The sequence below is a fragment of the Sceloporus occidentalis genome, unplaced genomic scaffold (assembly GCF_023333645.1).
Source record: "Sceloporus occidentalis isolate IW3139 unplaced genomic scaffold, rSceOcc1.0.p SCAF_18, whole genome shotgun sequence".
In the NCBI taxonomy this organism is placed as follows: Eukaryota; Metazoa; Chordata; class Lepidosauria; order Squamata; family Phrynosomatidae; genus Sceloporus; species Sceloporus occidentalis.
In genome coordinates, this window is record NW_028316998.1 from 13,033,600 (window position 1) to 13,047,626 (window position 14,027).

A 14,027-nucleotide genomic window follows, 5' to 3' on the forward strand; every position below is an offset into this window, starting at 1 on the left:
AGGTTATGTGATGCTGACCCCTAGTCAGTTCCAATGGTGGCTCGACAAGTGTTCTATGGGGGGACTTAATGTGCAGAATGCGTTAAGCAGCTAATGAGTGCTTGAAAACTGTCTTGACTGCAGTGACCAAGGAGCACCCTCCACAGTTATTCACCCTGAATCGTCTAGCAAAGAGTTAAGCCCTAAAATAAGTGGACAGGGTCATGGATTATCCCAGCAGGGAGGAGGCTCATTTAATTGCAGATATAGATGGTCTCTAAGTGTAGGTAGCAAAGCACCACTGCAGTAGCTGGATACCTGTACAGGTAATGCTACAGGTAAATGCCACAGAAAGGTAGATATCCAATGCTGGTTACACTAAATGGGTAGCTAGACAAAGCCTAGGTCAGTACATGAAGCAGGTAGTCAGAATAGTCAGGTATGGTACACAGATCAGGTCAGCAAAGTAGTCAGACAAGCCAGGAATCAAATCAAACTTCAGGAACCGATGTAGTTATCTCGAGAAGCAGGATCTCACCAGGGTGCCTCTGCATAGCAGTTCTGGATTTTTTAATCTGGCACCTAGCCTGCCTCGGCCCTTGCTGAGTGTCACAGGCACTCCCTCTGCCTTAACTCTCCGACAACACACTGGAGTCAAGCTATCAGACACTTTCAAATCAGTGGTCATGCCATCAGACGCTTTTATCCGCTCATATCTAGCAAATTACCTTTTATAAAATTTCTGCATATATTACAAAATTCCACCGTTGGACCAACACATTTACACTGCACATATCTTACACACACACACCCCATATAATATCTTACAATATGGTGCATTTTTACTGTGGAAATTTAAAGCTATAGCGCCCCAAATATCAGCTCAGTAGACAGCAACTGCCATTTTTCAGTGGCATTTTAGAAAAATCCCATTTGCTATGTATTGTGCTAATATTTGGGGCGCTATAGCTTTATATTTCCACAGTAAGAATGCACCATATTCTCGGAAATAATAGAGGGACATGTGTTTGAGATATGTGCAGTGTAACTGTATTGGTCCAATGGGGGAATTTTTTTTAACCCTCTGTAGAATGTTGAAAAATGCCAGTTGCTGTCTACTGGGCTGATAATAGAGGGGGTTGTGTTTGAGATATGTGCAGTGTAACTGTATTGGTCCAATGGGGGAATTTATTTTAACCCCATGTAGAATGTTGAAATATGACATTTATCAAGTACTGCGCTGCTATTTGGGGTGCTATATCTTTAAATTTACACAGTAAAAATGCACCATATTGTAAGATATTATATAGGGGTGATATGTGCAGTGTAAATGTGTTGGTCCAACGGTGGAATTTTGTAATATATGCAGAAATGTATATGCAGAAATTATATGATTATTATCACATTTCCAGGCAGGTGGGCCGGCAGGTCCGTGGGCTGGGCGGCCGGCAGACTAACCCTGAAGACAGCCGCTGAGCGGCTGCAAATGGCATTGAAGGCCTCCCTCGGCAATTGCCCCCCAGGCTGCCCGAAATCTAATCAAAGCGGCCGCTGGGTGCTGATGCGGCCGGCCGGCATCAGCACCCAGCAGCCGTGTGCGATGGCCGTCTAGTGATGGGAGCAGCGTAAGTGGTGAAAGCTCCGCCCCCTCGCACTGACCTTTCACCCCTCACGCTGCTCCCATCACTAATACTTTTTTTTTAACTTTATATGGCAAGCCGATCCAGCTTACCATATAAATTAAAAAAAAAGTGTTAAAGTAGCTCCGGCCGGCGGCATCAGCACGCATCGGCCGTTTAGATTACATTCCCAGCAGTCTGATGGCCGCATAGTGATGGGAGCAGCGTGAGGGGTGAAAGCTCCGCCCCCTCACACTCAGACTGCTGCAGCACCGGATGTCAGGTCAGTGACATCCTGTCAGCATAGAGGAGAACAGTGTGCAGCTACCAGGAAGTCAAGAGAAGTAGAAGGTCAGTAAACCAATGTATTTTTTGTACTGCATAATATTTTTTTGTATTTGTTAAAAACAAAAAAAATCGGCATGTGTGTGTATGTAAGTGTGTCCCCCTATATGCCACTCTGCCTCCAGAAATGCCTTATACCCCCCTCTATGCCACTCTGTCCCATGATATGCCTTTTAACCCCCTATATGCCAGAGTTGCATATAGGGGTATAAGGCATTTCTGGATGCAGAGTGACATATAGGGGGTCAAAAGGCATATCTGGAGGCAGAGTGGCATAAAGGGGGTTAAAAGGCATATCATGGGGCAGAGGAGCATATAGGAGGGTATAAAGCATATCGGGGAGGCAGAGTGGCATATAGGGGGCATAAGGCTTTTCTGGAGGCAGAGTGCCCCATGATATGCCTTTTAACCCCCTTTATGCCACTCTGCCTCCAGAAATGCCTTATACCCCCCTATATGCCATTCTGTCCCATGATATGCCTTTTAACCCCCTATATGGCAGAGTGGCATATAGGGGGTTAGAAGGCATATCATGGGACAGAGTGGCATATAGGGGTATAAGGCATTTCTGGATGCAGAGTGACATATAGGGGGTCAAAAGGCATATCTGGAGGTAGAGTGGCAAAAAGGGGGTTAAAAGGCATATCACAGGGCAGAGGGGCATATAGGAGGGTTGAGGCATATCATGGGACAGAGTGGCATATAGGGGTATAAGGCATTTCTGGATGCAGAGTGTCATATAGGGGGTCAAAAGGCATATCTGGAGGTAGAGTGGCAAAAAGGGGGTTAAAAGGCACGGGGCATATAACCCCCTATATAGCAGAGTGGCATATAGGGGGTTAGAAGGCATATCATGGGACAGAGTGGCATATAGGGGGTATAAGGCATTTCTGGAGGCAGAGTGGCATATAGGGGGTTAGAAGGCATATCAGGGGGGCAGAGTGGCAAGCCTGGGGGCAGAGGTGCATAACTCGGGGGTAGGTTGTCAAATGAAAGGAAATAAAAACCAAACATGTCTCAATCATAGCTTTTATTAAATATGGAAAAAAATTGTCTACATGAATTAATAAAGAAATAAAAGTTTCTTACCAGAATATCGTGAAGAATAATATGATCAGTGTTTTGTTCCACTGAATAAAATGGAAGTTTTTCATCTAAAAATGTTCGCAGTAGCAAATGTTTTGATCCCATTATGTGTAATGTATTTCATTTATTAGGGCCTTTTAACACTTTTGCTTTCTGGCATTTTAATACAAATAATGAGATAAAAAGAATGGCGAATAGTGTGACGCGGGTATGTATAAGGGGTGCGTGTGGGTATAAGAGCTTGACCGTGAGATAAACTATATGGGGCTGGTCTCCAAATTTTTCCAGGGCTGCTTTTCAGTCCCAGTCCGGCCCTGTTTCCAGGTCTAATGCACCTTTTGCTAATCCAGTGTCTGATAGCTTGACTCCAGTGACAACACCGTGTGGCCGGCTGCTTTCTCGTAAGTGTACGCAGCACAGGGATGTGACAAATACTCTGGAGCTGCAGCTTCTCCTATAGGTAAGTACTTTTTAGACTGAAGAACAAATTTTAATGTACATTTTACAATCCTTAAAAGAATGTAAAAAAATCATTCATGAGGCTGCGTGGGATACTAGAGTGCCCCTTTAAGAATCCAGCGTTCCTTCATGTGATTGACTGGAATATCTAGTAGCAAAAGGCACCTTTGTTACCTATTGTTCACATTATTTTAATTGTGCCAATCTGTAAAACTCATGTGAAAACAACTGCTGAGAATCAGTCTCCTAAATGTCAGAACAAGGTGGCATCTTGGAGTTTATTCCTCACGCAGCATGTGCACACCAAGCTGTTCCGTGCATCTGTAAACTGTCTTTCTCCTCTGACAGTTTCCTACTTGGCTAAATAGATCAGTTCTGTTTCATGGGTCCTTACATCTTCTGCAAAACACTTCACTGTTCTTCCATTTCTGAGGGTGAGCACAATACAACTCCAAGGAGTTTTCTTTTTGCATGCATGTCAAAATGATTTGTATTCCATAGATGATTAACGCAATCAACTTATTTTTTTTTTTTTAACCAGACAGCCTTAAAAGGGCACTTTAGTTCTTTATTACCACTTTTAAAAATATTGTTATTTTGTTATTTGACCTATGTACAGGGTCATGGATTATCCCAGCAAGTATAGATTGATTGATAAATATAGATATACAGACAGTTATATTTTAATATATAACTAGTTATATTTCATTCATATTTGTATGTATATGTTTTATATTTTTGAAACATAGCAGAGCATTAGAATGTCTTCATCACTCAGGGATAACCTCTGACTAGTGAAGTCATATGAGAAATAGAGTTCATTAAATAAACACGGTTTATTAGCACTAGTGTAAAGATTCAACCCAGTGTGGTGCATGAGTTAAATATGGACACTGCCTATCATACCAATGTATATATCTGCGGATAAAATTAGGTTTTTTGGTATGATCCAATACCCACTTTTCTTCTATACTACCTTATAGTTCTATATACACCTAATACTACCTTATAGTTCTATATACCCTGACTCTTCAAAAATATTTATATTTCCAGGTAACATTTCAATGGGATGAATGTATACCCTACTGACAACCCTAATAACACATGTAGTTGTGTAGGTTCACCATTGAACTGTGAAGACCCTTCATGTATAATTACTTTTATTACTTATAAAAAGTCTTATATAAGAATCTCTTTATTCAGGACCCTTAATCTCCACCCTGCTCCATTTCTATGATATATTTTATAATTCTGGAGTGTTTTATATAGGAAGTTTATTGTGTTCCTTATTACAAGTGTATTGATAATTTAACATGAAACCTGGGCTTCAGCCCCACAGAACCTCGCTACATGGGGTTTGCTTTTTCCCCCCCATATTCTTCACCTTCATAGCGCTATGCGGATGATGTAGTTCTAGTGTGAAGTTCAAAAAGTTGTTTTGTTGCCATAGCAACCAATGGAGCAGTCAAATTAGCTGTAACCACTTTACACCAGACTCAGTTTTTTTATTCACCGCCCTACATGACTTCGGGCTTTCTTTAAGAGACTTAAATAATCCATGCATTGCTTATGTCATAATAAGCAAGGGTTAGACGAGTGACATTAAGTATTTACTCAGGAGCAATGTTCTATCTAATTTTTCTTAGTTGGCGTGCGCAGAAAATTTCTCTTGTGCAAAAATTTTTACAGAGCAAAAATTTTGTGCGCACAATATCCGCGCCGCATAAACTTTAAAAAAATGTATTCGTTTTTTTGGGGGGGGGGGAAACTGTAGTGCGCACAATTTTTGGACGTGTGCGCTCTCTTAAAAAGCTATGTGCGCTCGCACAAGCGCACAGCTTAGAGGGAACACTGCTCATGACTGGAGGAGGGCCTACCTGGCAGCCCCCCTTTTTCCCCTCCTCCCATAACCACAATAAAGACATACACCAAATGTAATTTTAACAAATTGACTTTATTTATTTAACAATGTCAATAAAAGTCAGATATGGATTAATATGTCCACGGTGCAATCCAACTTGCATCTCCGCACCGTGACACTAACACAATTAATGTGTCAAGGGTTAAGTACCATTAACCCTTTGTAAACTTTACACCAATGTGTTGGGCGCTTAACGAACGCCCCTTTTAACAATTAACTAAACACCATCAAACTGAAACAGTAACCAGTGAAACCGTCAATGAATAAACACCATCTGGCATAGGCGTGTAAACCATATACCCGCTGTGACTGACGGCGTCCCTTGCCCGTCAGCCCGTGGCACCAATAGGAATCGCAAGGGCCCTTAGCCCAAGGAGTGTCTTGCACTTAAGCCCGAAGGCTTGTGCACCACGAGCCAACCACCCCTAAAGGTGAGTAGCTCTAGCACCATGCCAGCATAAAACCTACACCATAGAAACAAACACAAAAAAAGGGGAGGGTGGGAGGGAATATTTTCAGGCAAACGGCAGTAAGGAATAATGCCCTACCCTGTAGGGAGCCAAATTTATAGCCCATATCATGGGGGGGGGGCACCAGGGGGCTGCTGACCAACCCCGAGTGACCCCCTAATCTGCAGATTTACATATAGCTGGGCAATTAGTAACTTTATACAGTTCAAAAGGTGAAAGTGGAGGAGGAGAGGAAGGGCAGCCCAGGCCCCCCCAGTCATGGGCCCCTGCGTCCATTTCTCTCCCTCCAGGGCTGTGCTTGACTGGAGGAGGGCCTACCTGGCAGCCCCCCTTTTTCCCCTCCTCCCATAACCACAATAAAGACATACACCAAATGTAATTTTAACAAATTGACTTTATTTATTTAACAATGTCAATAAAAGTCAGATATGGATTAATATGTCCACGGTGCAATCCAACTTGCATCTCCGCACCGTGACACTAACACAATTAATGTGTCAAGGGTTAAGTACCATTAACCCTTTGTAAACTTTACACCAATGTGTTGGGCGCTTAACGAACGCCCCTTTTAACAATTAACTAAACACCATCAAACTGAAACAGTAACCAGTGAAACCGTCAATGAATAAACACCATCTGGCATAGGCGTGTAAACCATATACCCGCTGTGACTGACGGCGTCCCTTGCCCGTCAGCCCGTGGCACCAATAGGAATCGCAAGGGCCCTTAGCCCAAGGAGTGTCTTGCACTTAAGCCCGAAGGCTTGTGCACCACGAGCCAACCACCCCTAAAGGTGAGTAGCTCTAGCACCATGCCAGCATAAAACCTCCACAGCCAGGGAATGCGACCACTTGCATTCTACTGGCCCCCCACCACCGCCAGAGCCCTCTCGAGGCCTGTCTGAATATCAAGCAACCAAATGTCCAAACCCACATCGGACAAATGGACCCCATCCCGACGAAACAAACCCGAGAGATCCCCTTCCAAATCGTCATGCCGAATAACGACGGAACCCCGGAAAGCCAAAAAACGAGAAATGGTCTTATTCACCTGTTTCCTAGCACGCTCCACACCAGCATGAGAGTTAGCCCCCCGCCACCGCAACCGGGTAACAATATGAGACCAGACAAAAAACGTGGAAGGATAAGCTGACCAAAACTGTTGAAAATCAGCCTTCATATTGGAGATCAAAACCCGCAAAGGAACCTGAACAAGATCGTTCCCCCCCACATGAAACAACAGAACCTGGGGCACCCCGTGGATCCGGACATGGCGAGACAGTTCCCTGCCAACTCTGTCCCACCGCATACCTCGGAAGCCCAGCCACCGGATTACCACCCTATCCGGATCAAATCCAAGCTGCCTGCCAGAGGGACGAATCGCTGCCCGTCTCGCCGCCCAATACACGTACGAGTGCCCCAGGATCCACACGACCACCTTACCGGAACCTAAAAAAGAACAAAACCGGACATAAGAACGAGAAAACTAAAGCAGATGAGGCCTGACATAAGAACGAAATCTATTGGACTCCCACCTCCCAATCCTCATCACCACATCCTGCTCCAACCCCCACCTAACCGCCTCCGTGGCGGCCCCAATCCTAAAGGAATGAGTACCAAACTCGCGAACGGGAAGACCCAAAGCACCCAAGCAGCGCCGAAACACTGCCACAAACTGGTACCGTGACAATGAAGCGCCGTCCCCATGAATCAACAAAGAACCGTCCACACAAGGCCTAACAGCCAAAAACGCCACAGCCGCAGCGCAGGGGCAAACAGGACTATCCAACAAGCTGTGTAGCACAACAAAGCGCCCCCTACCAGCCTGATCAGTCTTAGACCGACGAAGCCGGATGCAAACCCGATCAGCCTCAAGAACGAAATCCGAGAACAACAAACCACCCCGAACCGTCCTATTAGGGCTGACCAGTTCGCCCACACGAAAAGCCCCAAAGAACGCCAAAACAAAAGCCAGGCGAAATAAACACAACTCAAAATGCGACACACAAACCTCAGACAAACGGCCCACCAAATCCACCAATAACCCAAAAGAAACCGGCCTGCGAGAATCACGGGAATGAGACCCCCTCCGAAACCCACGCAACGCCTGCTTAACCAGAAAACTTTTAGTCAAATCCCGCTCACCCTGCGCCTTAAACATAAAGGCCAGAGCAGACACACGGCGGTCCAGACCCGACACTGACACCCCTGAACCGAACAAAAACCCAATATACCACAAAAGGACCTCAGACTTGGAATCATCAGTCGAAGGAGACCCAGCCTGGCAACAAAACTCACCCCACTCAGCCCAAACCTTCTGGTAAAAACTCCAAGTAGCAGGAACCAGCGCCCTCCTCAGGAGCGACCCTGCTCCGACTCGCCCAGCTGCCACATCCACCTGGGAAACTGCGTACCGACTCCGTCTGCCCGCGGGGCCAGCTGGAAAAAACGCTCCCACTGCAAACGAGAAAGAGAATCGGCGATGCTGTTATCCACACCGGGCACATGAACCGCCCGAAAACACATATTCAATTGTAGGCAACGCAGAACCAATCGCCGCAACAAGCGGAGAACAGGAACAGAGGAGGAGGTGAGACCATTCACGGCCTGCACCACCGCCAAATTGTCACACCGAAAGCGAACCTGTTGGTTCGTCAGGTCAGCCCCCCAGATCTCCACCGCCACAACTATCGGAAAGAGTTCCAAAAAGGTGAGATTCCTAGTGAGGCCAAGCCCACACCAACTATCCGGCCATTGCCCCACACACCACCTACCACGAAAATAGGCCCCAAAACCAACCGAACCGGACGCGTCAGTCCACAACTCAATGTCCCCATTAGCCACAGGGGAAGACAACCATAGAGACTTCCCATTGTAATCCTGCAAAAACCGATCCCAAACCCGCAAGTCATCCTTCAACGGAACTGTCAACCGGATAAAATGATGGGGAGACGAGACCCCAGACGTGGACAACGACAATCTACGGGAAAAGACCCGCCCCATAGGGAGAACCCGACACGCAAAATTCAACTTCCCTAGCAGAGACTGAAGTTGCCGCAGTGTAACCTTTGAAAGCCGCAAAAAACTGCCCACCAAAAACCTCAGCTCGACCACCTTGGACTCCGGAAGCCGACACACCATTTCAACTGAGTCAATTTCAATCCCCAAAAAACTCAAAACAGGACAAGGGCCCTCAGTTTTTTCTGGAGCCAACGGAACACCAAAATCCGACGCCACCTGATGGACTGAAGCCAAAAGAACCGCACATTGAGAGGACCCCGGAGGCCCCACGCACAAAAAATCATCCAGGTAATGGATAACCGAAGGCAATCCAGACACCTCCCTAACGACCCACTCTAAAAATGAACTAAACGCCTCAAAATGAGAACAGGAAATGGAACACCCCATAGGCAAACACCTGTCAACATAAATACCCCCTTGCCAGCGACAACCCAACAAGTGCACACACTCCGCATGAACCGGCAACAGCCGAAACGCCGCCTCAATGTCAGTCTTAGCCATGAGAGCCCCCTGGCCAAAAGACCTCACCCAATGGGCCGCCTTATCAAAAGAGGTATAGGATACAGCACACAACTCCGGATCAATGCCATCATTAACAGAATGCCCCTTAGGAAATGACAGATGGTGAATGAGGCGGAATTTACCAACCTCCTTCTTAGGAACTAAACCCAACGGAGAAATTCTCAAACCCGGGAGAGGGGAAACAGAAAACGGGCCTGACATACGGCCCAGCCGAACCTCTTTAGCCAATTTCTCAGAAACAACCTCAGGATGAGCCAAGGCGGACTTCAAATTCCGAGACGAATATTCCCCAGACACCCCGACAAAGGGAATCTGGAAACCCTCACGAAACCCACCCGACAGCAAAGCAGCAGCCTCTCTGTTAGGGTACCTACTCAGCCACGGAAGCATCTTCTCCAGCCGCACCGGAGTCTCCCCTCTTGGAACCACCGGAACCCTTGCCCCCTTTGTGGCGCTTGGGACATTTTGCAAGGGAGTGGGACCCATTACACCCCGAGCACTCATGCTTGAAACGACACAAGGTGCCCCACTTGCACTGCCCCTCGTTGTACTTCCAGCAAAACCCCTTCTGCATACCAGCCGCTGTTCCCGGGGTTCCAGAAGCACCGGCTGCGCCTGGAAATGTCTGCCCTGCAGGCCGCCCAGGGGCCATAACACGCAACCACAAAGCAATGTCCTTGTGGTCCCAGCGCAAACCCGGCCTACAAGCCATCCGCTGCCTAAACTGCTCATCGTACCGAAGCCAAGACTGACCCCCAAAAGTCCGATAAGCCTCACCAATACTATCCAAATAACAGAAAAGACCAGTACAATGCTCCGGCGCCTTCTGCCCAATCACACTGGCCAAGATCGCAAACGCCTGAAGCCAGTTAGTAAAAGTGCGAGGAATCAGCCGATACCGCCGTCTCTCCTCATCCTCCTTCTTACTGGCTTCCCCTTTTGTAGGCTTATCCAAATTAAATTTTTCCAGAGGGAGGAGGGAAAAAATCTCAACATACTCCCCCTTCCAAATTCTTTCACGAACCTCCTGCTTTAAATGAGTTCCCAAAGGGGCCTCAAAACACACATAAACCTCCCCGCGAGAAGCATCAGCTAAGCGGACAAGGTCATCACCCCCAGACTTCTCAGTAGAAGCGCCGACAGTCCCAGCAACCGTACCCACAACCACTTCACTAGCAGCCCCTACCGGACCCGCCGTAACTGACGCCGAAGAGACTTGCTCAACCCCAGGGGCCGGACTCGAAACCACGGAAGGCGCAGCGGGAGGAAACCCAGCCCCCCCGTAAGAACCCCAAACCCCAGCCGGAGAAGCAGAACTAACCTGGCGCTTACACGCCTCTAACAAGTCACCAAAACCCGTCAACAACTGACCTAACAAAAGAGAGGGATCAGCCCGGGGCCCAGCAACACCCGAACCCCCCGAAGACACCCCGGAACCCCCCCCAACCGACAACCCAGGAAGCGGAGAAAAAGTGGAAAAAGGGGGAAGGGAACAACCATGCTCACCAGGAAGCTGACCACCAGCCGAGGTGGATGTAACAGGCCTGGCCGAAGAACTGGGCGACGCAGAAAAACCTTGCCGTAGTAAAGCAGGTGTGCCCAGAAAATCCTCTTCAGCATCAGCGCGTGAAGAAGCAGCTGAGCGTTCCCCTTCCAAAATGGCCGCCGCCGATCCCCGTGCGGCGGGCGCCATATTAGGTGAGGCGCGCGAAACACCGGACCGAGTGCCCGCCCCTTCAGACCGCACGGCGGCCACCCCAGCAGCAACAAGCTCCCGAGCGCGAGCCTCGGAGCGCACAGCTCCCTCACCACTCACAGGCGACTCAGGAACACGCCGACGACCAGGACGGCTCCGCGGCAGCTCCCTGGAAACCGCCACACCGGACGGACCCTCGCCGGGATCCTGGGACACCTCATCACCCGAACCGGAGCTCCGGGACAGCCGGACATCAGCTTCAGCGGTCTCGGACTGCCTGGGACGAGCTGCACGGCCTGACCGCACCAAACGCGGATTACGTCTCTTCGCAGGCCCCCCGGAAAGCACGGGCCTGCTCTCGGAACGACGGCTACGCCTGCCGCCGCCTGCTTCAGGGCTCAGCCGCTCCGGAGGCCGGGAAGGCCTCGACCGGGTACGAGGGACATCGGGGGCCACGGGATCCGGAACCGCAGATGGGGGAGCTTCGGACAGCAACCCAGCAATCCGGCCACGAAGCCACTCAGCCCTGGGACCCTCCAAAGACTGCAGCTCAGAAATCAGATCATCCATGGTAAGTAAAGGGGTTTAAACAGCAAGAGCAGCAATATCAGCAATATTTTCAGGCAAACGGCAGTAAGGAATAATGCCCTACCCTGTAGGGAGCCAAATTTATAGCCCATATCATGGGGGGGGGGCACCAGGGGGCTGCTGACCAACCCCGAGTGACCCCCTAATCTGCAGATTTACATATAGCTGGGCAATTAGTAACTTTATACAGTTCAAAAGGTGAAAGTGGAGGAGGAGAGGAAGGGCAGCCCAGGCCCCCCCAGTCATGGGCCCCTGCGTCCATTTCTCTCCCTCCAGGGCTGTGCTGGAGTTATAAATTACTCTAGTAGTGCCGATATTTCCACAAGGCATTCGCAGCTGATGTACAGAAACGTTTCAATATGAATTGACTCAGCTGTACCGCACTGTTTACTCAAAGGGTGGTGTTTTGTAAATGATGCTCTATTTATATAAATATGGGTCAACAATATTTTAGCATGTTTGTCTCGGAAGCCTTTGGCACGTCAAAGCGATATTTAAAATGTACCTGCTTAGACATGGATGTCCTAGAAATACATATTTAATTCTCTATGTTTTCTTGTGTCCTCTGCTTGGCCTGAAAACATCGGCAGTGGTAGCTTTGAACGTACTAGCAGCACCATTATGGCACACTTTGGGACACGTGGGTAACAGGGGCTGTGATTAGGGGCATCGCAAAGAATCACGGCTTTACCAAGACTTTTAATGGACTTGACCTACTGGTATATATTATGTATGTAATACATTTTATATAAACAAATCTATATATTATAAACACACTCACTGCTGTTTATAAACACACTATTGTCTTTTGTCAAGTCGCTGGTGACTTTTAGGCAAGGTAGGGAAGCTTATAGAGGATGATATTTCATACTAGGGCTTCAAGGATGGTAGTGGTTTTTGTGTCGGTGTGGCTATGGTGAGGTATGAATTGAGCAGGGGCATGCAAGTCCGTGCATGCAATACCTTCATAGTTTAATTCTTAGCACACTGTGCATTCATCAGAAACAGACAAGGGATTAAAACTGTCCCTACCACCAGAGAAAAAAAAATATGTGTGTGGCCACCTGCTGGATACATGTGACCACATGCTGCACTACATGTTTTCTGTGTGCTGCCAAGTGTATACAGTAGCCAGCTACACAGAAAGGGTGGGATTGGCTGTACGAGTGGCAATATGTGTATGTGAGAGCATCTGGGTGCCACTAATTGGGACAGGGCAACTAATTTGCTATCTCACACTCACATACATAAATGGGAACTTACCAGGGTAGGCTACTCAGAGCTCTCCTCCATCTGGGGGTCTTGGTTTGCAAGGGTTCCGGGCTAACCATGCTTGGAGGTAGCCTGCATGGAGCTGGGGACTTTTGTGGCAAGGGAGTAAGAGAAGTGAACATGCCCAAACACCGCTTCCCTACCCACAGAGGGGGAAACTGACCCAGGGAAAAAGTGCTCCATCTGGATAATTTCCAGGTATGCTCACATATATATATATACATATTTGTACACAGACAATAGCCTTCCTCTATACATATACACACATAGGCAAAAGCTTGCCGCATGGTGAGGCTGTGTTTCCAGCCAGGTGTATGTCACTTGGCTGACATGGTTGCTACATAAATAATTTCTTATGATATTATCAAAAAGTACTATTTCGCCTTGCTTTAAATTTCTCAAAATGACCAAAATGGTATATGCAGCAAGGTATTTATTGCCTAGGACAGCACTCCCAGCTGCCTCTTCCACATTTCCCCTGAATTTTGTAAAAGGTGTTGTGCACCATGTCTTAAAAGTGCTTAATGCGGGCTATAGAGGCTGTACGCTAGTGCACCTTCCATAGCATAAGTAGATCAGTTGGGGAGATCGAAGATTAACATTTAACCAACACATTGCGCAGCAGGACTCCGGGCTGTTTGTAGCAGGGGTACTACTGCCACCCTAGGCCTATGATACATTATTGTTATGTTTCTGGGTTTTTTTAGCCATATTTTTGTCTCATGTTCACAGTAAGTGTTATATAACTACATTGTAGATTTCAACTTCTATATTCAGAAGTTAATCTTACTCAGCTACAAACTATTCACTAAACTCCCCAGCAATTCCTTTTGCATATTCAGTGAATAATCCCTGCCCTCTTCAAACGCATTCATAAAGTCTGCTTCCACTCACAGCCATCTGCCTGAGTGGCATTTTGCCCATTTCTCTGATGGCTCGTTTTTGCTTTGGGGTATAGGTGACAGTCAGGGAAGGGATAGAATAAGCCGTGAGAATTTCTTTGCACATATTTTGTGATCAGCAGGAGGTCTCATTTTCTGCCAGCCTTGC